General features: G+C 38.5%; 1 long non-coding RNA gene across 1 annotated transcript; it reads right to left on the bottom strand.

Moving 5' to 3' along the window:
• Nucleotides 1,399-25,061, bottom strand: LOC110262296. Its single transcript, XR_002347118.1, has 3 exons — nt 24,953-25,061; nt 3,791-3,863; nt 1,399-2,618 (listed from the first exon to the last, which is right to left on the bottom strand). It is a non-coding gene; the product is annotated as an uncharacterized LOC110262296 (long non-coding RNA).

Raw genomic sequence — 25,276 nt, 5'->3', positions numbered from 1 at the left:
GTATTTACACATTTTATGACCATGGAAAGTAACTAAAAATTCCCTGGCCTCAGAACCCTCCTCTAATACGATGAGGAAATAGAGTTGGATGATGTCTAAGGTGCCTTCCAGTTCTAAAATGCTTTCATTCTATTTTTCTATGATTAAATGTAAAGTCATCTCAGGTTTAAAAAACTAGCTTCACAAAAAACAATTTTATTCTGCACTATAATTTTCAAAAATATTAACAGTTTAAAAGAATATATTCTATTCAGTTCATGTCAAAGATTTTAAGTCACGTGTGTTTGTGGGTTTGAGCCAAGGCCTCTGGGGTCATTTCTTCTTTGCCCCATCCTCATATCCTTTCTTCTAGGTCAAAGGTTGGCTCTATTGTATTAATTTTATCATTTTTTCATAGAAATTGTTCTGCAAATGTTTTTGATGTCACTGATTTATGAGAATCTACACTCACAGTGGCATTTTTATTATACTTACGAATATTGGTTTAAAAGACCCAAAGCCATTTCCACTACTTTTGCAGAATTCTTGAATGTCACCCAGGACAATTAAGAACCCCCAGGCCTCTCCATACCCCAAACTATTTTGCTAGTGGAAGGAAGAAGGAAGTATCATTTACAAAGTGATTTGATATTTGAATGTTGTAGAACTTAGTTAATAACCATGAGGCATGTGCGCTAAATTACCTTTACAAGAATGCTTTAATAACAAGATCACTGGACTAGAGAGAAAAAATAGCCGTCAAGCTCTGAAATAAAAAAAAAAATTAAAAGGAATCAAAAAGCTTTACATAGAAGGCATTTTCTTTTCTAGACGTAATTTATATGCTCAGTCTTCGTATCCATATTTCATTTATTCTGCTAGGTGAGGACAGAAGGTTCTCAAAGGTAGGGTAATTTTAATTATACTCACAGATTTTAAAAAAAGAATGAACACAATAAAAGAAATTGAAGAAAACCAGCATTAAAAACCAGCTGAATGTAAAAGATGGGAAGATTGGGGTCATCGCCCAAAAATCATAATTAAAAATTTTTTAAATACTGTGACTAAGCAAACCTTTGCATTATAATCTAATTACAGAAACTCTTCATGGTGGTCCCTCCAGGGATTATTAATTGACAGTTCCCTAAAGCAGAATCATTAAAGATAGAGAGCATAATAACCAATGTTCTGTTAACAAAAAGAAATGCAGTGTATGCTTTTAGCCAGGAAGAACTTTGGGACTCTGCATCATGGAGAGATAGAAGAAATTATGAGGAAAGAGTTACAAGGTCTTTGGTTACCTGAAAATCATAAGCAAGTCTGAAAATGCACATTTCATCTCCATAATTGAAATTACATGAATATTTTGAAACATACTTTTTTTTCAGTTTTTATTCTCATTCAGCAATATGAAAGATGACAAAACTTAAAAACAAGATGATTTACAGGCAAAGAACAAATGGCTCCTTCAGCCCAAAGATCATAATGATAAGAATGTCTTTGATTAGAAATCTTTTAAATAAGAGATATCACAGAGATGCAACAACCCTCTCAATTTCCCTTTTTAACATCAAATTAATGAAAACAACTACACTAGAATTTCATCATAATTAACTTCAAGGGTGATGCCATAAAATCACATTATATTACATTTTTCTGCTTCCTCTGGCTCTAATAATAAAATGCTCTTAATGAAATTCAAAGCAAAATATTCTAGCATCAAATTTTGTGTTAAACTAGCAGTAATTCCTCAAAGCTCCAGTTTTCAACAGGTTAATAATGTATACCATTTACTGAGTGCCAGGACTATCATTCCACTGTTTTCCTAGTGATTCTGTGAGCATCGGTCTGCTGTTCAGTTTTAAAAGGAAACCTCTCAGGTTAGCTAAGGTCTCCTTCTTCACAAAGGTTCTCCATGGAGGCCAACTTAAAACAAATCTCAGCATCATCAGATCATTCATTCTCACTCCCTGCATCTCATAACTTTCTTCTCTAGTTTAGTCAGCACCACCATTCTCTCTCCAAATTTTTCAACTAACCGTTCTTCTCAGATTATCTACATGCTATTCATCTTCATAGATTAAACATTGGTTCTTCTCAGGGATCCATCAGTAACTCTCTTTTTCTCTTTTCACCCAGATTAGACAATCCTGTCTATTTCCAGTTTTATTTATTATATAACACCCAGTGACCAACAGGTTCATAGGTTCACCTCTGATATTTTTCCTCACCCAACTATTCTATTGTCTATATGTCCATTTAGATGTCCTAGAGATACTTAGATTTAGCATGTCTAAATTCTAAAACTGAACACATTATATCACTGTGTTGCACTCATATCCTGTTAACTATTATGATAGATTCTGGAGTTCTCCACTTTAGAATATGATTAAGCCTATGCCCTTTGCCAAGTGACCTCACAGTGAAGTGGAGAAATATACCTCCCCCTATATGCAAATTTTGTTTCTTTCTTCTGTTCCCTTCCTTTCTTTCTCTCCTTAATTCCTAGGAAGTCCTTCCTCAGGATTCTTTTTAATCCTAATCAGACCCTTCAAAAGATATAGCATGTTCCTACCTGATCCTCTAACCACCAGAAGAACAGCAGACACCAGGTAAAAGCCGTATCTTCAGCATGGGTCCTGAAATGAAAAAACACATGAAGCAGACTAGAACCTGACCTGTGATCTGGATCATAGCCACCAAAGGTGACTTGTAGTCCAGCATATCCAAAAATAAGAAAAAAAAATGTTTACTGTTTAACCATAATATTCTGTGATTATTTGTTTTATAGCATTATCATAGTTAAAGCTGACTAATTGGTGATACCACTACTTTACTGGACAACCTAAGAATCAGATTTTTTTTAATGCCATCTTTTTTCCCTACACATCAAAAAATAAAATTACCAGAGTTTCCGCTGTGGCTCAGTGATTAACAAACCTGACTAGTATCCATCAGGACGTGGGTTCAATCCCTGGGCTTGCTCAGTGGGTTAAGGATCTGGCATTGCCATGAGCTATGGTGTAGGTTGAAGATGTGACTTGGATCCTGAGTTGTTGTGGCTCTGGTGTAGGCTGGTGACTACAGCTCCAATTAGACCCCTAGCCTGGGAACCTCCACATGCTGAGGGTGTAGCCCTAAAAAGCAAATAAAAAATAAAAAAATAAAAGATAATAAAATTACCAGCACTTCTCAATTTTCCACCTAATTATCCCTCCTATCTCTCCTCCCTTCTGTTTCTGTTCCTGACACTGTCTCAGGCTCACATTATAAGTCATTTAGTCTATGGCAATGGCCTTCTAACTGGTCTCCCCATTTTCAGCTTCTACCCCCACATAGATGCCCTCCTCTGTGCCACCTGAATAACAGAACTAAAATTAAAATGCATTCACATCACACACTTGCTTAAACCTCTTCACAACTTTCCAGTGCTTATAGAATCAAGCCAAACTCCTTAGATCAGCATAGAAGACTACTATTGAGTTGGCCTCTGTCCACTTGCCCATCTTCATCTCCTGCCCCTGACCCCTGCTTGACTGCATACTTCATGTTCATAGTTACAGGATCCTTAGAACTTCCAACACACAACTGCATGTCTCAGCTTGAGTCCTCTGCACCTTATTTCCTTTGAATTCTCTTAATTCAACCTTTAGGTGAACTTAGAATTTTCCTACAAACCCCTGCTCAGAGATCACCTTTCATTCTCTCCACTTTTCTCAGAGATCTGTGCATTAAAACATATTATTAATCCTTTACACCATGCTGCTTGTACATTTGTCTTCTACTGGACTGTGTCATTCACTTGCCTTACCTTGAACTGGACTGAGGTGTACTTTCAGCCACACTTGGAAAACACAGTATCCAGAAAAAGCCTCCTGTATGTCCTGCAAGAGAGCACATCGGAGACCCTAGAACAGCAAGTTTTCATCTACAAAGTGTTCAAATAGTGCGTAATTGAAAAAGTTTCAAGCAAATCTTAGGCTTGTAAAATGAGTAAAAGGAACAGGATCAGAGTGGGAAGCTTAGGGCAGAAGATACAAGCTCTCTCACCCTAAACACCCTCAAACGTGCGTCTCAGAATCAGGAACTGATGAGAAATATAGCCTGAATGGGTTACTCTATGACTGACTCATTAACCCTCCTCACTTCCAGGGCCAAGAGTGATGAAAAGTCCCTAGATGTCCCTAAATTACCCATAAGTACACACCAAATCCTATATCACATGTCAGTACTCTCAGATCCTGTCTTATCCCCTCCACCTCAGCACCAGGTAAAAGAGGAAAGTGGGTGGACAGAGGGGAGTTCAAGGAAGAAACACGAACACCAGAATCATAACTATCACCAACTCTGGATCTGGTAAATAGGATTAACTAGACCCACAGAAAAATATGACTCTAGGTTTTATGGTTCTGAACTCCTGAATGAAAGGAAAACTATGAGGCCCTTGGTCAAGAAAAAACACTAGCACTTTTTCCTATCACAGTTAAATTCCTGACATTATAGATGCCTGTGCTTCCTGCTTTATGATCTCTGAGGTCTCATTAAGAACCCTTGAATCATATTGCTACCCCTCCATTGATAGGACTCTAACATAACCTGTAGCCTACATTTAACCGAATTCAATGATTGTTCTCTTTTTTTTTTTGTATCATCATTTCTCCACAGAACCTTCCTTTCCAGGTTTCTTTCCAATCTCTGTGAAAATTCCTTCTTGTCTCCTTTGCTGGTTCCTCTGACTAACTTTCCCCAGGCTGTCAATTTTCTATCTTTCAAGCCTTCCCCTTTGACCTAAACTGCAGTCTAACATCTTCAGCTACCAGATGGCGTCATCATTCAAACGTCCTACTCTTGTCTGACACTCAATGTACAAGAGCGAACTCACCAATACTCCCAAAATCCCCCAAGCACTGACACAAAGTCCTGTTAACAGTTATCCTAGTTTTATTAGTGGCACTCAAATTTTCTTTGCACACAATCTTTTAACCTCAGAATCAGCTCCCATTGTTTTTGTGTATACCTCACACATCAGTCACACACACTCTCTCATCAAGTCTTCCTTAAGGAATATCCCTTTAATCCACCTTCTTGCAATCACTCTAGATCAGGTCTTCATTGTCTAATCTCTCTCTCTCTCTCTCTCTCTCTCTCTCTTTTTTTTTTTTTTTTTTTGTCTTTTTGCCATTTCTAGGGCCACTTCTGGGTTTTTTTTGTTGTTGTTGTTGTTGTTGTTGTTGTTGTTGTTGTTGCCATTTCTTGGGCCGCTCCTGCGGCACATGGAGGTTCCCAGGCCAGGGGTTGAATCGGAGCTGTAGCCACCGGTCCACGCCAGAGCCACAGCAACGCGGGATCCGAGCCGCGTCTGCAACCTACACCACAGCTCACGGCAACGCCGGACCGCCAACCCACTGAGCAAGGGCAGGGACCGAACCCGCAACCTCATGGTTCCTAGTCGGATTCGTCAACCACTGCGCCACGACGGGAACTCCCACTTCTGTTTTCTGATGGATCAAATGTGGAATATGAGACACACTGTTTCTCCAAGGTTTTAGCCCTGAATACGCTGATTGCTATGAAGAAGATTGTGAAAGAAGAAAGTAAGACAAAGGGAGAAGAATAATCAGCAGCTGACTTTGAGATATGCATATGGAGGTTCCCAGGCTAGGGGTCTAATTGGAGCTCTAGCTGCTGGCCTACACCAGAGCCACAGCAATGAGGGACCCGAGCCGTGTCTGCAACCTACACCACAGCTCACAGCAATCCTGGATCCTTAACCCACTGAGCAAGGCCAGGGATCGAACCCACAACCTTATGGTTCCTAGTTGGATTCATTAACCAATGAACCACGACAGGAACTCTTTCTTCATTATCTAACATCTTGACAGCTACCTTCCAAATGTTTCCTCTGGCTATAATCTTTCCCAACTCCCATTAATCTCACTACTGTGAGCACAATAATGGTAGGGACTATGTGTAATTCATCTTTTCACAACTATGGTGCAATACACATAACAGATACTCAATAAATATTTGCCTGATGCATGCATCAATTCCTTATACCACCTCCAGATTATTTCTTAAATAATATATTTGCCCTGTTATTCCAGTGTGCACCAGAAAAAAAAAATCCTTCTTTTATTACCTCATATCTATAGCAGGGCTATTTGATATATTCATTTATTTTTTCTAATCAACCATTTCTTCAGGAGAACCCTCACTCAGACACTTGGTGCTTAAAACAGAAACTCAAAGCTTCTCTGGTTGAGTCTGGGAGAGGATGCTTAGCTCTTAGTCATTGCCCAGGATACCATAAGACAGGAGTTTCCAAACTTGAGTTTACTTAATTTTCACCTGGAGGGTAATTCGAATGCACATTACCAGGACCCACTTTCAATTACAATTCATTGGTCTGGGCTTTGACCCTGAAAAGGATGCATTTTAACTAGCAGAGAGGCAATCCTGGTGAACACTGTCAGAAAATACATTTTGAGAAACCTTACCCTAGAAGGTGATGGATGAGAATTTTAAATCCCCTTCTCACAGAATGACATCCAAATCTCTTGTGGTAACAATTAGGAGTTGCCAAAGCCTCACAAAAAGACAACAATTGAGTAAAGACTGAAGGAGGTGTGGGAGTAAGCCAAGGAGATATTTGTAGTAAGAGCTTTCAGGGCATAAGGAATGGTGAGTGAAAAAAGCTGAGAAAGAAGTACAACCTCATATATTAGAGGAACAGCAATAATGCCAATGTGTCTGGGGAAGAGTGAGCCAGGAAGAGAGGGCAAAGAGATGAGGTCACAGGTGACAGACTGGAGTAGCATCTCAAGGGCAATGGGAGGATTTGGCTTCATAAGTCCCCACGGGATATCCTTACATTGAGCAAAGCAGTGACACATCTGACTCATATTCTAACAAGATTATTCTAGATACTATGTCAAAGACATCCTTAAGGGGAGAAAGAGCAGAATCAGGAAAAACAGCATTTGTTGGAATAGTCCACACAAGAGGCAATGATGACTTGGTGACATAGATTGTAATAGAAGTGGTGAGAAATGAACCAATTCTGAATATATTTTGAAGGGAAAGATGACATAGTTTTCTGATGGATCAAATGTGGAATATGAGACACACTGTTTCTCCAAGGTTTTAGCCCTGAATACGCTGATTGCTATGAAGAAGATTGTGAAAGAAGAAAGTAAGACAAAGGGAGAAGAATAATCAGCAGCTGACTTTGAGATTTGCTAACATATTAAGTTAGAGATGTATAGTAGACATCCATGTGGATGTATTGAGTATTGTGAGTCAAAAATCCAGGGGAAATGTTTAGGCTGAAAAAAATGCATTTAGATATGATTTAGATGCTATCAGCCTCTAGAAAGTATTTAAAGACACGAGATCATCAAGGGAATCAGTGTAGATGAGGAGGAAAAGAGTCCTTGAGTGCTTCAGTGTTAAGAGGTCAGGAATGGGGTGGATCCAGCAAAGACTGAGAGGGAGCACTCAGTGATGTAGGAGGAAGCCAAGAAAGAGAAGTAGGCAACTCAATCAAACTCTTTGATTGGTTAAGTAAGATTGGAAATGACGGCCGAGTTTAGAAATATGGAAATCTTTGGGAACTTGACAAAAGCAGTTTCAGGGGCTGAATGAGGGAGAAGCGGAGGGCGGTAGATTCAAGAAAGAAATATAAAGAGAGAGTGTGTATACACAGCAAATACAGACCAATCTTGCAAGATGTCCTTTCACCCTCTTAATTTCCTTCTCCATGAGTCTCCATAACATCTAACATCAGTCTGCTCATTTTGGCAATTTATCATATTGCACCCTCCACATTACTTAACTCCTTGTTATGTTTATATCTTCCTTCTAACTAATTTGTAACCTCTTAGTGAAGAGAATCAATAAACCCTGTGACATCTGTAATACGCCCTCAGAGCTTGCACAATGCCGTGCCTACAGTGAGTATTTGAAAACATAGGAGGAAATAAATATTTCTCTAATGACATTCTCTACCCCTTTTTTGAGCTCTTCTGCCTGACTATAATCTCAAGCAGACTGTAGGTCAAATTTCTACTCCTCATTCTGCCCTTTGGGGACCTTCACAAAATGGTTCCACCCAAAGTGTATATTTTAGCATTTTCTTACATAGCCCTCTGTTTTAGTCAGAATGGTTTATTGACCATTTCCTAAAAAGAGGCCACTTATTTTTACATGCCATTAATTCTTGCTCCAACCCAAGGGCTTTTCTCTCTCTGAAATGAACCAGGAAAGAACTCTAATTTCATCTTTTGGTGCTCTTTGTTTTAATATACAGTTACTCCAGATTTTAGGCTTATTATCTGTACTTCAACATCATGACCAGTCTTGTACTATCTATTGGATTCAAAACTTCTATTTTTATATACCTTCTACTATAAAAAAAAAAAGTCAGGAGTTCCCTGGTGGCTCATCGAGTTAAGAATCTGGCATTGTTACTACTGTGATGTGGGTTCGATCCCTGGCCCAGGAACTTACACATGACCTGGGTGTGGCAAAAAAGAAAATAGACCAAAATCAGCATTTTCAGTTTTCTGTTTATCTATTGATCAAACGGTATTTCAGGATCAATGAAAAATCAAATGGTAAACAAGATATAGCCACACGTGAAGACACTTAATGAACAACTGATGTATGTTAGAATGAGTAAGTGAGATGGAGGATGGATGAAAAAGGCTTTGCACTGCATAATTATTTCATACATCATACATTGTCTTCTTTAATCCTCTCAAGAGCCATAGGTTATTGGTAGTATATATTTTATAAGCCTACAATGAAATAGTGTTAAAGAGATCGACTTGTCCAAGGTCCACAGGACACTGGAACTTAAATCTCTGGCTCTAGAATCCATTTCTTTTCTATTTCCACCATAGTTGTTTCCTGAATAAAAATATAAAACCACTTGAAACCTAATTCAAAGTCATTTTGCAACTCTTTTCATTTAGAATTGAAGAGGTTTGGTTGGATTTGTTTTTCAATGAAATTGTAATTCTTTAACTTTCTTTTTCCCTCTTTAATAACATATGAACCACTAGTCCTGCAATTGACTTGATCATTTAACTTAGCAAAACATTTCTTTAAAAACTTTCTGCTCTTGATTCTTTAGGTCTTAAAAGCCTGTCAAACTACAACTGATTCAAACAGTAATGATTTACAAGTCTGAGTTTCTGAAAATTATGATAAAAATGTTCTTTGGAAATACATTTCCTCTTTGGACTGGACTTCTTTTTGCCACAAGACTTTCCACTCAGATTTCTGATATTTAGAGAACAAAATAAATAGTTTATTAAGTAACGCTTTCTGAGCCTAATGTGAACTGCACATCTCAAATGTATTTTAAAAGATACTCTGTTCACTTCCTCAGGGTAGGAACTCTTGTGAATTTTGAAAGTGTTCTTAACACTCTTAGGTCACTGGGTACCATTAGAGAACTGAGTAAATAATTGCTAACAAATATCCCCAAATGATAGACTCCTTCAAGTTTAGCAATAAAAGTTTGGCGATTTTTTTTTTTTTTAATAGCCATACCTGAGACATATGTAAGTTCCCAGGCCAGGGATTGAATCCGAGCCACAGCTGTGACCTATGCCACAGCTGCAGCAATGCTGGATCTTTAACCCATTGGGCCACAATGGGAACTCCAAGTCTGGCAATCTTATTTGCTTTACTTTTGATCATGAGCTCTAAGAAAGGAAAAAAAAATTAAAAAGGAGAGTTATTTGGCAACATATGATGCCATGAAGGAAATATATTCCCTAATGAGCTGCACCAATTCATTATAGCAGTCAAGGAGTTTACTCGGAATACCAAGTGCTGTGCTCGCCTAGAGGGCCTCAGTCTTAGCTTATTTCCCAAAGTCATCATCTGTCCCAAAATTTGAAGATATGCTGAGATCTTCAAAGGAGTTGTATATAAAACCCAAGTGCTGGAGCTCCCATCATGGCTCAGTGGTTAACGAAACCAACTAGGAACCATGAGGTTGCAGGTTCGATCCCTGGCCTCTCTCAGTGGGTTAAGGACCCCATGTTGCCTTGAGCTGTGGTGTAGGTCGCAGACATGGCTCGGATCCCACGTGGCTGTGGCTGTGGCTGTGGTATAGGCCAGTGGCTACAGCTCCAATTCGACCCCTAGCCTGGGAACCTCCATATGCCACAGGTGCGGCCCTAAAAACCAAAAAAAAAAAAAAAAAATTTAAAAAATTAAAAAAAATAAAACCCAAGTGCTAATTTTTAAAATTATCTTTGATAAAGCAATATAAATTTGGAATAATTTAACTTTAACTGTATATTAGTAATTATTTTTCTCAAATTATGTCATGGTAAATTGTGAGTCTGCAATATGGAGATATTGGATTTTAGCTTCTACAATTCAAAGTAAGGTGAACTGTATTAGATATGCGTTAATTTTTTGTGAAACTGACATTCTATTTGACTAAGATACTAAGATATTATTTGTTTTTACATTTAAAACCTCAAGTCTACAATTTCTACCTTGTATCTTAGGTTTCAGAATTAATTAATGAGACATCACCTTTCCAAATACTGCACAAGAATCTGATGAACAAGCTGATTGAAAAACTAGATATATGCTTTCTTTTATCATTTTTTAAAAAAGAATAGAAATGCAATGATGATTAACCCTGTTTATTTCTCTTCTGCCAAATCTTAATGGACTTCTAGAAAGTGAATACCTTTCAGTGAAAATGGACAAAAATAACCCTCAATGAAATGATTATGGAGTGGATTTTCCTGTTGAAAAGTCAAGATGAAACCTGAAGAATATCAGTTTATGCAGCAGACATCTTTCATTCTTTTTTTTACAATGTGAGCAAATGGAAGATGAAGGAACAGTCTTCACCCTTCATCATAGGTTCTGCTATACTCCAAGATTTACAGTGACCATTTAAATAAAAAAATAAAAAATAAAACTGCACAAAGTAAGAAAAGGAAACTGTCAGTCATTGGAGAGTTGACTATCAAATATATTTTCATGTGGGTGTTTTACAATGAGTTTATGACTGTTAACCAAACTAAGACCTGACCTCAAGGATCAACAAAATTTGAAAAATGAAACCATCTAAACAAAGAAATATTGTTTCCTTTATAGTACAGTTTTTAAGAGTTAGTGCCCAGTAAGCACCGCATAAACTCTGTTTCACTCATGATAAAATTGCACTTGAATTTTTAGTGACTGAAGCCATAGTCAGAAGAGAAGGAAAACTGATCATTTGCATCATTTTTTAATGTAAAATTTCACATGCCTTGATTCTGACAATGGTGTGATTTGTAAAGGGCGCTAATTGTGGTCAATTATTACAGTCCTCTAGCGCCACCTAGTGTTTCCCACATATTGATGTAGCACTGCTCACCTATGAAACCAAATTAACAATTTCTTACAAAGGTTTTCACACATCCCAAATGAAAGGAAACAACAGGAGGACTTAATGGCCTGATTTTGATACCTTACAGTTGAGGTATTTTCCATTCTTTTCTTTAGTACTTGTAAATTACTGAAGGTCTCTTGTCATTTTTGTTGAACTCAAACCTTTGGGGTTCACTTCCATTGAAAAACCCCTAGCCTAATAATTGTTTCCTGGCAAATCAATGTAATTATAAGATTGACCCCGTTTTTGATAAAACGTAGGTCACTTTGAGATGGGTTCACTTGTGCATTTCAGAGTGGAAGATCTACACATATAAATGCTGAGTTTACAGAAAGAGCCAAGGAAACATGGAAACAAAGGGTGACCATTGCATACCCAATTTTAGTAAACTGACTTAAATAAAACTGGTTAAGAACATTCTCAGTTTCTTGTTATTATAAACAGTGGTCACAAAAGAAGATTAAGGTAGGAGACATCTACCCTTCCACAACCTCATTACCAAGTACAATGAAAGCATCTGTCAGATCACATATGCTGCACGTATAGACATTTGTTAAAAACTATCCATAAAGTCTATAAGTTTAATAAAGCCCCAGATCTCTTCTTTCTAGTGCTCAAAAGTCTATCTTGTGTGAAATATCCACTAGACGCAAGTGTGGCAACATCCTTGAGGCAGAATTTCATTGTATTATGATCTATTTTAGGCAATTAGAAATCATCTTAAACAAATGGCTGGGTATGAGACCACTGAGGGATAAAGTTTTAGGCATTATCCTTATAGATTAAAGCTATATATCTTTAATTTTATTTTGTGATAATTACTGAAAATAACTTTGTTGATGGATAGAAAATACGATGTCTCAAAAATGATCCACCCCGAATGTCAGATATGTTAGGCATGTTACAGAATAACTCCAAGGAAAAAAAAAAAATCCCCTTGTTCATCTTGAACAGGCATGGGAATGAGACAGTGTCTACCTGTGCCTTGAGAAAATATCCTATTATTCTTGTTCTGGTTTTCTCTTCCTCACATCTCTTTATCAAAGTAATCCAACAACTAGAGAAATGTCTTTGCTTCTAGATAAGAAGTGCTAGGATTGGGTCAGATAAAAAGCATTGTCTAAGGAAATAGAATTGCAGTCTGGATCTTTCAAATCCAGATGCACACAAGGAAAATAAATTAGCTTAGTCAGCACATGGAAAAGCCAACATTTCTGTGCAACTCTAGTCAGGTAACAAAGGAGGAAAGAGAAAGCTCATCATTTTGGCCTAAGCAGCCTTTTTCCCCATTTCCAGTCAAGTGAATGAATGGAGAAGAATCTAGGTTCACTTAAAACTGCTACAGTTTCTTCATTTACAAAATGCAAATGGGAGCAGAAATATAACAAAGGGCACCTGATGCTCAAAGAGAGATGTGATAGCACCCTGTACTCAACTTTTAAATAAATATTTCAAAAGGAACACTTGTTTTGTACCAAAGAAGGTTCACATTATTTTATAAAGTTAATACATTTTTGTTTTGAAAAATAATGAGTAAATATATCATTTAGTGTCAACACACTAGGAGATACATCCAGGCTAATGTAGTCCCCTTCCTTGAGGTACCTTGATCCATGTGACTTAAAAGATGCCATAGGGTTGCTATGTGCCTAAATGTCTCCCCATTTACTCCATGAAATGTCATTGTCCCTTCTTGCTGCACCGCAAATTCTTACTTCAGAGCTAGTGCTCTGATTTCGATAACCCTAAAGGAATCAGTTCTCAGTGTTAAATCCTAGAAGCAGAGGTAGTGAACAGCCTAAAATTGTATGCAAATTACTGTAAATTTATATATATGCCCTTTCTTTTGTTGTTCTAGAAAGTGTTTTTCAAAGCTTTAATTAGATATTCACAAGTGTGTCGCTGCTCTAACTCAAAAGAGCTAATGACCATGGCCCACAATATTTAACTAGATCCTCAATGATCTTGTTATTATGGATTCGTGTATTACAGGCACACAGTTCTCCTGACAGGACACTGAGAATCCACGAAGAAGTTAGATAGACGGTTGGCGGGTAAGTACTGCCTTGCACGACCTAGGCCTAAAGCATCAGGTTCTGTGATTAGAATTCATGTTTGAGAGAGGCTGGGCTCTGGGGAAGACACATCTGGGGCCACAGTCCTGCTTCATCCCTCACTCTGAATGACAATGGTCCAAGCCACCACTGACCACTGCCTGCATCCCCACTGTAGCCCACTGACTGCTTCTGCTCCTGCCCTTCCTCAGTCCATTCTCAGTGCAGCAGCCAGAGCAACACATTACCCTATGTTCCATCACCCAGCTTCATGGTCCCAGGCTTCTCCTGACTTCCCACATCAGCCAGCAGGTGTACAGTGCAGGCCCTGTACCACCTTCGCCTCACCTTTCCTTTCAAACACCATCTCCTCCCACTTCCCTCCTCCTTCAGGTCCTCTTCTCCAGCAACTGTTCCTCAAGCTGGAATGTCCTTCTCTATACCCTGTCTATTCCCTCAGTTCTTCAAGGTCTTTACTCTCAGGTCAGCTTTTTGGAGAGTTCCTCCCTCATCCTGAATTCCTTCACACACACCCACATCCTCCGCCTCTGCCCTCACCGTCTCCCTTTCCCTGCTTCATTGCTTTCCACTATATATCACCATCTGACATATAATTCTTTAGTTTCTTCTCTTTATAATCTCCCCCATGCCTAACCACCATCCCCCACACGCTCAATCTCCCTAGATATGGGTGAGCAAGCTTTTTCTATAAAGGGCCAGGGAGTAAATATTTTGGCTTGGTGGGCCCTTTGGGTCTCTGTCACAACTTCTCAACTCTGCTACTAAAGCAGAAAGAATTCATGGGCAATATGTCATTAAACAGGTGTGGCTATGTTCCAATAAAATTTTATTTACAAAAACATATGACAGGTGCCAGATTTGGCCCATAGCTGGTAGTTTGCTACCCTTGCTCTAGGATAATAAACTTTATGATGCAGGGACTTAATTTGCTTTATTCACTTTTGTATCCCCATCACTTTGAAGAGAGCCTGGTACAAAGTAGTTCCTCAATAAATTCATTTGTGGGATGAATTAATGCCCTTTACCAAGGTATCAGTTTATCATCAGTATCATGAGTTTTGGGGGTTATCAAAAATAAACAGTTCGTGAAAGTATGTCACCCAACTAGCAGACTAGGTACACAGTCATGGTTAAAATTATTCTGAACTCCATATCCCTCCCAAGAAGAATATATTAAAAAAAAAAAAAAACTAGAAGAGAAACAGAATTTATAGGAAAATCGAAACTATGTATTTGAGAAAATATTGCAGGGAGAGAAGACATTTTGCCTGGAGGAAACCCAGAGAAAACATGTTCATTGCCTTCCTAAATTTGAAGATTATTTTGAGCGAAAGAGAATATCTGTATACTTTGTGGCACCAAAGCAGGTAGAGCTAGGATCATGGGGTAAACATTACAGAGAAATGGAGGACTGTTTATTGTAGGGGTGTGCTTTCTAATCACCCCTGGAGGGGAGAAGCCACATTCATTTTCCTCACCGATGTACCTGAATGCCCCAGCAGGAGGCCTTAAGATGTAAAATCAGGAGTTCCCATCGTGGCGCAGTGGTTAACGAGTCCGACTAGGAACCATGAGGTTGCGGGTTCGGTCCCTGCCCTTGCTCAGTGGGTTAACGATCCGGCATTGCCGTGAGCTGTGGTGTAGGTTGCAGACGCGGCTCGGATCCTGCGTTGCTGTGGCTCCGGCGTAGGCCGGTGGCTACAGCTCTGATTCAACCCCTGGCCTGGGAACCTCCATATGCCGTGGGAGCGGCCCAAGAAATAGCAACAACAACAACAACAAAAAGACAAAAAGACAAAAAAAAAAAAAAAAGATGTAAAATCAGTGCTAGTTGAATGGATAACTGAGAAGGAAGAGTGAATAGTCTAATCTTCAGATCTGACCAAACCTGGAAGAGGTTCTCTTAATTTATGGCTTGGTTCACAAGGTTCATGAGGGACTTTTCCCCAGAAATAAACCCACATACCTGTGGTCAATTAGTCTATGACAAAGGAGACAAAAATATACACTGGAAAAAAGACAGTCTTCAATAAATGATACTGGGCAAACTGGACATCTACATGTAAAGGAATGAAATGACAAAGCTTTCTAACATATACACTAAAATAAGCTCGAGATGGATTAAAGACCTAAAGATAAGGCCAGATACTCTAAAACCCTTAGAGGAAAAACATAGACAGAACACACTTTGACATAAATCTCCCCAATATCTTTTTAGATCCACCTCCTAGAGTAATGAAAATAAAGTCAAAAATTAACAAATGTGACCTAATTAAACATAAAAGCTTTTGCACAGCAGAAGGAAACCATAAACAAAACTAAAAGACAACCTGCAGAGTGGGAGAAAATATTTGCAAGTGAAGTGGCCAAAAAGGGATTAATCTTCAAAATATATAAACAGCATATGCAGCTCTATATCAAAAAACAAACAAACAACCCAGTCAAAAAGGGGAAAGATGATCTAAATAGACATTTCTCCAAAGAAGAGAGACATATGGCCAAAACACATGAAAAGATCACTAATTATTAGAGAAATGCAAATCAAAACTACATTGAGGGGAGTTCTAGTTTTGGCTTAGCATGTTAAGAACCCAACTTAGTGTCCATCCCTGGCCTCGCTCAGTGGGTTAAGGATCTGGCCTTTACCACAATAAAACTACATGGAGTTATCACCTTACACCAGTCAGAATCGTCATCTTTAAAAAGTCTACAAACAATAAATCTTGGAGAAGGACTGAAGAAAAAGGAACCCTCCTACACTGTTGGTGGGAATGTAAATTAGTGCAACTACTATGGAGAACAGTATGAATTTTCCTTTAAAAAATAAAAATACAACTACTATATGATCCAGCAATCCACTACTAGGCATATATCTGGAGAAAACCGTAATTTGAAAAGATACATGAACTGCAATGTTCATTGCAGAACTATTTACAATAGCCAAGACATGGAAGCAACCTAAATGTCCACTGACAGAAGAATGGATAAACAAGATGTGGCATTTGCAGCAACATGGGTGGACTTAAAGAGTTTCTCCTAGTAAGTAAATCCAACAAAGAAAGATATCATATGATATCACTTGTATGTGGAACCCAATTTTAAAAGGTACAAATGAACTTATTTACAAAGCAGCAACAGACTCACAAATCTCAAAACCAAATTTAGGGTTACCAAAAGGGAAATGTGGGAGGGAGGGATAAATTAGGAGTTCGAGATTAACATTTACACACTACTACATATAAAATCGATAACTAACAAGGACCAACTGTATAGCATAGGGAACGCTACTCAATATTCTATAATAACCTATACCAGAAAAGACTCTGAAAAAAATGGATTTGTATGTATGTAAAACTGAATCGCTTTGCTGTACACCTGAAGCTAACACAACATTGTAAATCAATTATATTCCCAAGGACTTTTTTTTAAAAAAAGGAACTTTTCGACCACTTGCTAGGATGCAACACAGGTGACATCTTACATATAACTATGATACATTTGTCATCAGTGCATAACTGTGAACTAAACACACTTTGGTCAGATTTCACTAGCTTTTCCTCTAGTGTTCTTTTTCTGTTCCAGGTTCCCATTAAGGGATCTAGATAACGCTTAGTTCTTAGGTCTCCTTAGGGGCCTCTTGACTAAAACGTTTTCTTAGACTTCTCTTGTTTTAAAGAAACTTGAAAATTTCTGAGGTACATTGTAAATTGTCCTTCTGGTGGAGTTTATTTTCTCCATGATCAGATTGGGTTTATGGGTTTGGAAGATAAAGATCACAGAGGTAAAGTGTCACTTTGGATCACATTATAGAAAAGGCACATGTCATCAACATGACTTACGACTGTTGATGTGAACAATGATGTCCTGGCTGAGGCAGTGTTTGTCAGGTTTCTCCACTGTAGTTACTGTTTCCCTCCCCCCCCCCTTTTTTTTTTTTTTTTTGCTATTTTTGAAAACAAGTCATTATATAGCTCTCACTGGGGAGTGGGAGGAACAGAGCTCCACCTCCTGGAGGAGGTAGTGTTTGCATAAATTATTGGGAATAAGGAAGATTGTCTTTTCTCCCTATGTATTTATTTGTCACCTGGTCATTTATATCAGTATGGACTCATATTTATTTTATTCTTTAGGTTACAATCCATTCTTAACCATTACACATTTTATTGCTCAATCTTTCCAGCTTTGGTCACAAGCAACCTGAACAAGTTGTGCGTATCTCTTGGACATGCTCCTATCTTTTTGGTTTTTGAGCATTTCCTAATTTCTGGCACTACAAGATGTCCCAGGATCATTCTAGATTTAGCCATGTCTCCAAAGAGGCACTAGTTCATTTTATCAAAAAATAGTATTAGAAACCAAGATCTCTGCTCTGAGTATGCTTATTGCTAATAGGGTGTCACTGCGTCTAGGCCCTCTCAGCAGACAGAAATAGAAAAATACATGTATGTATACTAACCTAGGTAACGTGAGTTACAAAAATATATACTTATTTGTGTCTATCCATCTTCATCTTTATTAAGTTAAACATGGTTTCATAGTGGTGATTTGGTTTCTAATCCAGTATTTCATGGTACATCTATCCCCTCCTGCCCCTTCTCACTTAGGTATAACCTCCTCCCCAACTCAGAGAAATCTGGCTCCCATCATCTACCATCAATTTATTCATTTGCTCAAAACTCAAGTATATATGCATAGCAATTACTGAAGTGTTAGCCATACAGTTACCATTGTTCACATTAGGCACTTTACATATATGTTATACATCTTGTCTTCATGACAACATATTCCATAGATAAAGAACCTGAAATTTGAGCTTTTAAATTACTTTCCCAAGGTCACACATCTACCAAGTCTGGAACTGGAATTTGTTGGGGTTTTTTTTGGTCTTTTTCCCATTTTCTTGGGCCACTCCTGTGGCATATGGAGGTTCCCAGGCCAGGGGTCCAATTGGAGCTGGATCCGCCGGCCTACACCAGAGCCACAGCAACGCAGGATCTGAGTCGTGTCTGCAACCTATACCACAGTTCACAGTCAGGGATCGAACCCGCAACCTCATGGTTCCTAGCTGGATTTGTTAACCACGGGAAATCCTGGAACTGGAATTTGAACCCAAGGTCTGCCTGTTTGGAAAGCCAATGGTCTAGCTATTTTACATACTGCTTTTCAATACTATTTTTTAAGGGGGGAAGCTAGTTTGTAATATACAGTTTGAAAATGAACAAATGTATTGAGTTTTGATTATAAAATATATTCAGGTTTATTATAAAAATCTGAAAAGTTATTTATATGGTTCTATTTTACTATATTTACAATTTGGTAAGCTGTTTCTTTCTTAAATAATATATGTGCATTTCTGTACCTAATGAATACTCTGTAAATATAATTTTTAAGGACTACTTAATGTTCCATTGAGTCAGGAGACTGTAATGAGCGGAACTACATCTCTATTGTTGGAATTATATAATTCCGCATTCTTTATCAATGTAAAAAGTGCTGAAACTCATTTTATATTTCCAAGAGGATAGAATTACTGGGCCGAGGTGTTTAAGGTTTTCAACACACTTTGCCAAATTGCTGTCATAGGAAATTGAACTAATTTAATTCTCCCCAATATTATCAGAGTGGTTGTTTCACTGCCACATTTTATTATTATTGTTTAAGAAGCTATCTCTACTCTATGAATGGCCATTAGAATTGACTCTTATTCTTATCATGACCAACTGCAATTTAATTTCCTCAACCTTCTACTTCCAGGTATTAACTGATTCCAAAAAGAGTTAAGCTCTCTGTATAGAATTCTAATTAAACAGTGAAAAGTGTATGTATCACTTGAATTGTAAAGTATTGTTCTTATTAATATATTTTATGAAGTGATATATTCCCAACCTCTAAGGCTTAATCTTGATTTGTTTACCACCCCTTAAATAAGAACTCTTAGTGGACGTTCCTGTTGTGTCACAGCAGGTTCAGGATCTGGTATTGTTTCTGCAGCAGTGAGGGTTCTATGTCTGGCCAGAGCAGTGGCTTTAGGATCCACCTGTGGCATAGTTCACAACTGTAGCTCAGATTCGACCTCTGGCCCAGGAACTTCCATATGCCATGGATGTGGGGGAAAAAAAAAAGGAAGGAAGGAAAGAAGGAAGAAAAGAAAAGGAAAGGAAAGGAAAGGAAAGGAAAGGAAAGGAAAGGAAAGGAAAGGAAAGGAAAGGAAAGAACTCTTGGTAATATCAGTTAAATAAATCAACTACTGTTTATATCTGTAGTTGGCTGGGCTACCATGCTCTGATCCTGTCCCAAAGCTTATTAGCTTATTATAAGGAGTCCTAAAATCTATGTGTGAACCAAGAGTCATTTATAGATTGAATAAATAGTATGTATTCTATAGAGTACTGTTTTTCCAATGAATGTATGTTTTGTGAAAAACATAATTTTCTATTTCAAAGCATTGTTGAATTCATAATAGCTTTTGTCATCAAATATTTTTTCAGAAGATCTTTAAACTATAACTGCTCTTATGGGGATTTTAGAGGTTGAAAGACATTAAAAATGTTTCTTCATATTCAAAAATGTTAGAAACTACTTCAGGGAATGTCAAAGTACACACACATGTAAATTTGGTGGTGACAGGCAAAGCAGGCACTTACACATGTCATTCAAATTGTCCTTCCTTAGGAGTTCCTGTCACAGCTCAGAGGTTAAGAAACCTGACTAGTATCCACTGCATTGCTGTGGCTGTGGCGTAGGCCGGCAGCTGTAGCTCTCTGATTAGACCCCAAGCCTGGGAACTTCCATATGCCTCGGGTGTGGCCCTAAAAAGACAAAGAAAAAAAAAATCATCCTTATTTAGCTTGTGTTCTGCATCGGGTACAAACTTTGTTTTCTATTCCCTTTCTGAGAAGCTCAATTACTGTCTTTTTTTTCAGTGAGGAATGTTGTCATAGTTTAAGAAAAAAAGAAGAAATGACAATATCACCCACATTCAGAGCCAAATTTTCCTTAAGCCCAAAGTATTTGGGGCGAATGCAAACACTGCTAAAACCTTCCCTCAGTTACTATATGTATTTACTGTCTTGGCCCCTGATCTCAGACATCTTCCCACAACTTAAATCAGGGGCTGTGTAGTTTGTGCAGTGTCAAGAGGAGTTACAATTAAGCCAGGCTCTCACCAGCTGATGGGGTGGTTTTCTGGGATTCCTTTGTTACCATTTAATTTTCATTCTTCTCACAGCTCTTACCAACTTCTAACAGACTTTGTGATTTACTTATCACCGAGTGATTTACTATTTAGTTCCTCTTTCCCTTCACTAGAATGTAGGCTTCACAAGGACATAAATCTTTGTTTTATTCATTGATGCACCCACAAACCATAGAACGATGCTTAGCCCACAGTAAGTGTTCAATGAATATTTGCGGAATAAAAGAAGGAAGGAATAAATAGATGAAAAAAAAAACAGTAATATGTTCCTGGTGTTTCAATAATGGCCCCCAAATTTCCTAAAGTGAAACAAAGAGAGAAATGTGGCTTTATTAAGCATATGTGCTGAAAATTGTTCATGATGTCACAGTCTGAGCTCCCTCTGAAATCAAAGATTGACATAAAGTCTTCAGCACAGGTAGTTTATTTGGGGAATATGATCCAGGGACCAGCAGTGAGGGCCCAGTGAGAGCGAAACAGAGAAAGAGGAAAGAATAATACAAAGATGCAATACTGAGCTTGTCACCATTGCAGGTGACTGATGCTTGATCCTTCTGTGACCTTCTGAGGAGCCTTAGGAAATGTCAGAACTGTCCACTCAGAGCACAAAAGAGAGACAGATGCACTTTATCCAACAGCTTCTGTCTCCAGTGGTCAAGGATGATTCCACTCCCAGAGCTTGCAGGGAGGTCAAGCTCTTGGCACCAGAAGCTGGAAGCATAACATATGTAGCACAGATGACACCTGTGAGAAACTTCCTGAACAATGCACAGAGCAAGTTACTGAGGTGTGGATAAGAGGAAAGAGGATGATGGAGTTCCCGTCGTCGTGCAGTGGAAATGAATCTGACTAGGAACCATGATGTTGCAGGCCTCGCTCAGTGGGTTAAGGAACCAGCATTGCCATGAGCTGTGGTGTAGGTTGCAGACATGGCTCAGATCTGGCATTGCTGTGGCTGTGGCATAAGCTGGTGGCTACAGTTCCGATTGGCCCCCTAGCCTGGGAACCTCCATATGCCGTGGGTGTGGCCCTAAAAAGACAAAAAGATTAAAAAAAAGAAAAAAGAGGAAAGAGGATGACAGTGGTTCTGAAGAGGAGACCTATACAAGTGCCCAGCACACCCTTGAGACCCCTTCCTGATCATATTTTAAATCTCTCTTTAGCTCAACCCCTTCCAAGTATTTAATGTTTCGATATCTTATATTTGCTCTCCTTGAAGCCTGCCTCAAGGAAGAGAATGGAAAGGATTTTGAGAGGTATATGATTTCTAAAGGAGAAAGAAGGTATGAGGAGACCCAATCAGAGGAAAATTTGCCACTGGGCTAGGAACCCCCTAGAGAAGGCAGCAAGTGATTTCAAAATGAACCAAAATGACTGTCTCCTTAAATGCTTCAAAAGATTTGATCCAGAGATGAATGAGTATGACAGATACTTTATGAACAAGTCTTCACATCTTTCGAGGGAAGGCAATAACCCTCCCTTCACTTGTCCAAATGAGGCAGCCTGTAAGTTGGGAGAACTTCATGGTGGGCAGAGCCGTGGCAGGAGAAGGCTATGGTAAACCACTGCTCCTGACTCTCGCTAAGGAGTGAAGAAAAATCGTTGTGCATATTTTGGGATAATAGTACCTCCTCAGTGATTGCCACTCAGTGTCAGAGATGAACCCTTTCAGTCACTGATGGGCCTCACAGATCCTGAAGGGACACATCCATTTGTTCATTCAAGGTCCAATAAGAACAAAGGAGCAGAGGAAGAAATTGAGGCAGAAGGAATAAGTGGTTGAAAAGTGGAAAAAATCTGGCAGGTTAAGGCCAAAAGAGATGAGATGTTTGGCTGCTTAGAAGAGTTTAGTTAAAAAAATAAAGGAGGAGGGTGAAACGAGGTGGAGGAAGATATAAGAAACAAATGGAGTTTTAACTAGTAGAACTGAAAATAGTAGAGAAGGAGTGACTGAGGTAAATCAAGCTAACATAGGGAGTGAGAGGCATGGTGCACATACCAGAGCAGAAACCATGGACACACTCACTGCCCTCAAGCCTCCCCTGCCCAGGTGTTAGTCCTTGCAGGAAGCCCTGTGCAATGTCCCAGGCTGAGCTGGCACCTCTCCTGAGTGCCTCCTCCTCATGTGGCCTGCAATTGATTATTTACTGGTCTATCTCCAGCAATTGCTTGAAAGAAGGTACTTTGGCTCTTCTGTGTATCGGTATCTAATTCAAAGTAGATCCTCAGAGATTCTCAGAGAATGAATCAACTATTCTTCCTATGGAATGGAAGTGTGAAAATAAGTCCAGAGGAACCAAATGCAGAGTGAAGTCATTGTGGCTAAAAACCAAACATCACAAAGATATGAAATTCTTAGTAAAAATTCAGATTCTTTGCTTTCATACCAAGAGATTCTGACTCAAATTTTCTGGCTATCTTACCAATTACAGTTCCAGATTTAGAAAAAGAAACAGCTCTTCCAGGAAATTCTTGCCATCAAATATTTTCTTCAAATTCTGAGTAAACACTGGTGTGATTTTCAGTTTTCAATTATATGTTCAGAAAAACGTTCAGTCAAGAATAAGAGATGATCTTTCAAGGCAATAGAAATAAAAACAAAAATAAACAAAAGGGACCTAATCAAACAAGTTTTGCACAATAAAGAAAATAATTAAAAAAAGAAAAGACAACCTACGGAATGGGAGAAAATATTTACAAATGATGAAACAAATAAGGACTTAATCTCCAAAATATACAAATAACTCATACAACTCAACAACACCAAAAGTAACTAACAACCCAATAGAAAATGGGCAAAAGACCTAAGTAGACATTTCTCCAAAGAAGACATATGGATGGCCAGCAGGAACATGAAAATATACTCAACATCACTATTTATTAGAGAAATGCAAAGTAAAACTATAATGAGGTACCACTTCACAATGGTCAAAATGGCCATCATTAATAAGTCTACAAATAATAAATGCTGGAGAGGGTGTGGAGAAAAGGGAACCCCCCTGCACTGTTGGTGAGAACATAAATTGGTACAACCACTATGGAAAACAGTATGCAGTTTCCTGAGAAAATTAAATGTAGAATTACCATATGATCCAGCTATCCCACTCCTGGGTATATATCCAGACAAGACTACAATATAAAAAGATACATGCACCCATATGTTCATCAGCACTATTCACAATAGCCAATACATGGAAACAACCTAAATGTCCATCGACAGATGAATGGATGTGGAGCATATACACAAAGGAATACTACTCAGCCTTTAAAAAAGAATGAAATAATGCCATTTTCAGTAAGATGGATGCAGCTAGAGATTCTTCATACTAAGTAAAGTATTTCATAAAGAGAAAAACAAATACAATATAATATCACTTGTGTGTGGAATCTAAAATATGGCACAAATGAGCCTATCTACCAAACAGAAATAGACTCACTGACACAGAATTGCCAAGGAGTAGGGGAAAGGAAGTGGGATGGACAGGGAGTTTGGGGTTAGTAGATACAAACGATTACATTTAGAATTGATAAGTAATAAGGTCCTACTATATAGCACAGGAATGGGTGTTCTATATTCAAAGTCTTGGGATAGACCATGATGGAAGATAATATAAGAAAAGAAATGTGTATGTATGTGTGTGTGTATATATATACATACATATATATACACATACATATATATATGCACACATATGAATGGGTCACTCTGCTGTACAGCAGAAATTGGCACAACATTGTAAATCAACTATACTTTAATTAAAAATATACTATCCGGAAAAAAAAGAAAAAAAGAATGAAGATGGTTCAGACACACAAGTATTTCTTTGACGTCAATGCTTCTGACACGGTAGTGGGTTTAAAAGCCTAATGAACATGCACTTCTACAAACACTCCTAGAACTTTTCATACAGGTGATCCTTTGGCCACATTTTTGTTGTTGTTTTGGTTTGGTTTGTTTTTGTTTTTGTTTTGCTTTTTAGGGCCGCACCCACGGCATATGGCAGTTTCCAGGCGAGGTGTCAGATTGGAGCTGCAGCTGCCGGCCTACACCACAGCTCACTACAACACTAGATCACTGACCCACTGAACAAGACCAGAGATCAAACCTGAATCCTCACAGATACTAGTGGGATTCGTTTCTGCTGTGCCACAATGGGAACTCCTGGACCATGTTTTACGGAAAAGCTATGGTACATTTACCGAACTGCAGACAGCAAACCCTATCCTGACCAACTCCCTTAGAGTGATAAAGACGCCCATAGGCATACATATCTCATCAAGAATTCTCACCAGTGAGAGTGTTCTCCTGTGGCAGGAGGGGCTGTTAGGTACCGTGATGCCATGCAGGGCTCTCTGTGTCCATGGCAGAAGGCAGAGGAGAGAAAGCAGGCATATCTCTGAGGCACTGCTGAAACAAAAGGACAAGGTGGGTCAGCAACAAAGTGCTTGAGAGCCCCTCACAATAGAAAGGGTGTTTAATTTCTTCAGAGAAAATATTAATAGTCAACAGCAACAGAAATATCAAATATGCTTCACAAGGAACTTGTATTCATTTTCTGGGAAACACTGAGGAGCCATCCTAAGTAGCAAAGAACCAGAGGTTGTAGATGTATT

Source organism: Sus scrofa, chromosome 9, assembly GCF_000003025.6.
Source record: "Sus scrofa isolate TJ Tabasco breed Duroc chromosome 9, Sscrofa11.1, whole genome shotgun sequence".
NCBI classification, from domain to species: Eukaryota; Metazoa; Chordata; class Mammalia; order Artiodactyla; family Suidae; genus Sus; species Sus scrofa.
This window is presented reverse-complemented; position numbering and strand designations above follow the sequence as displayed.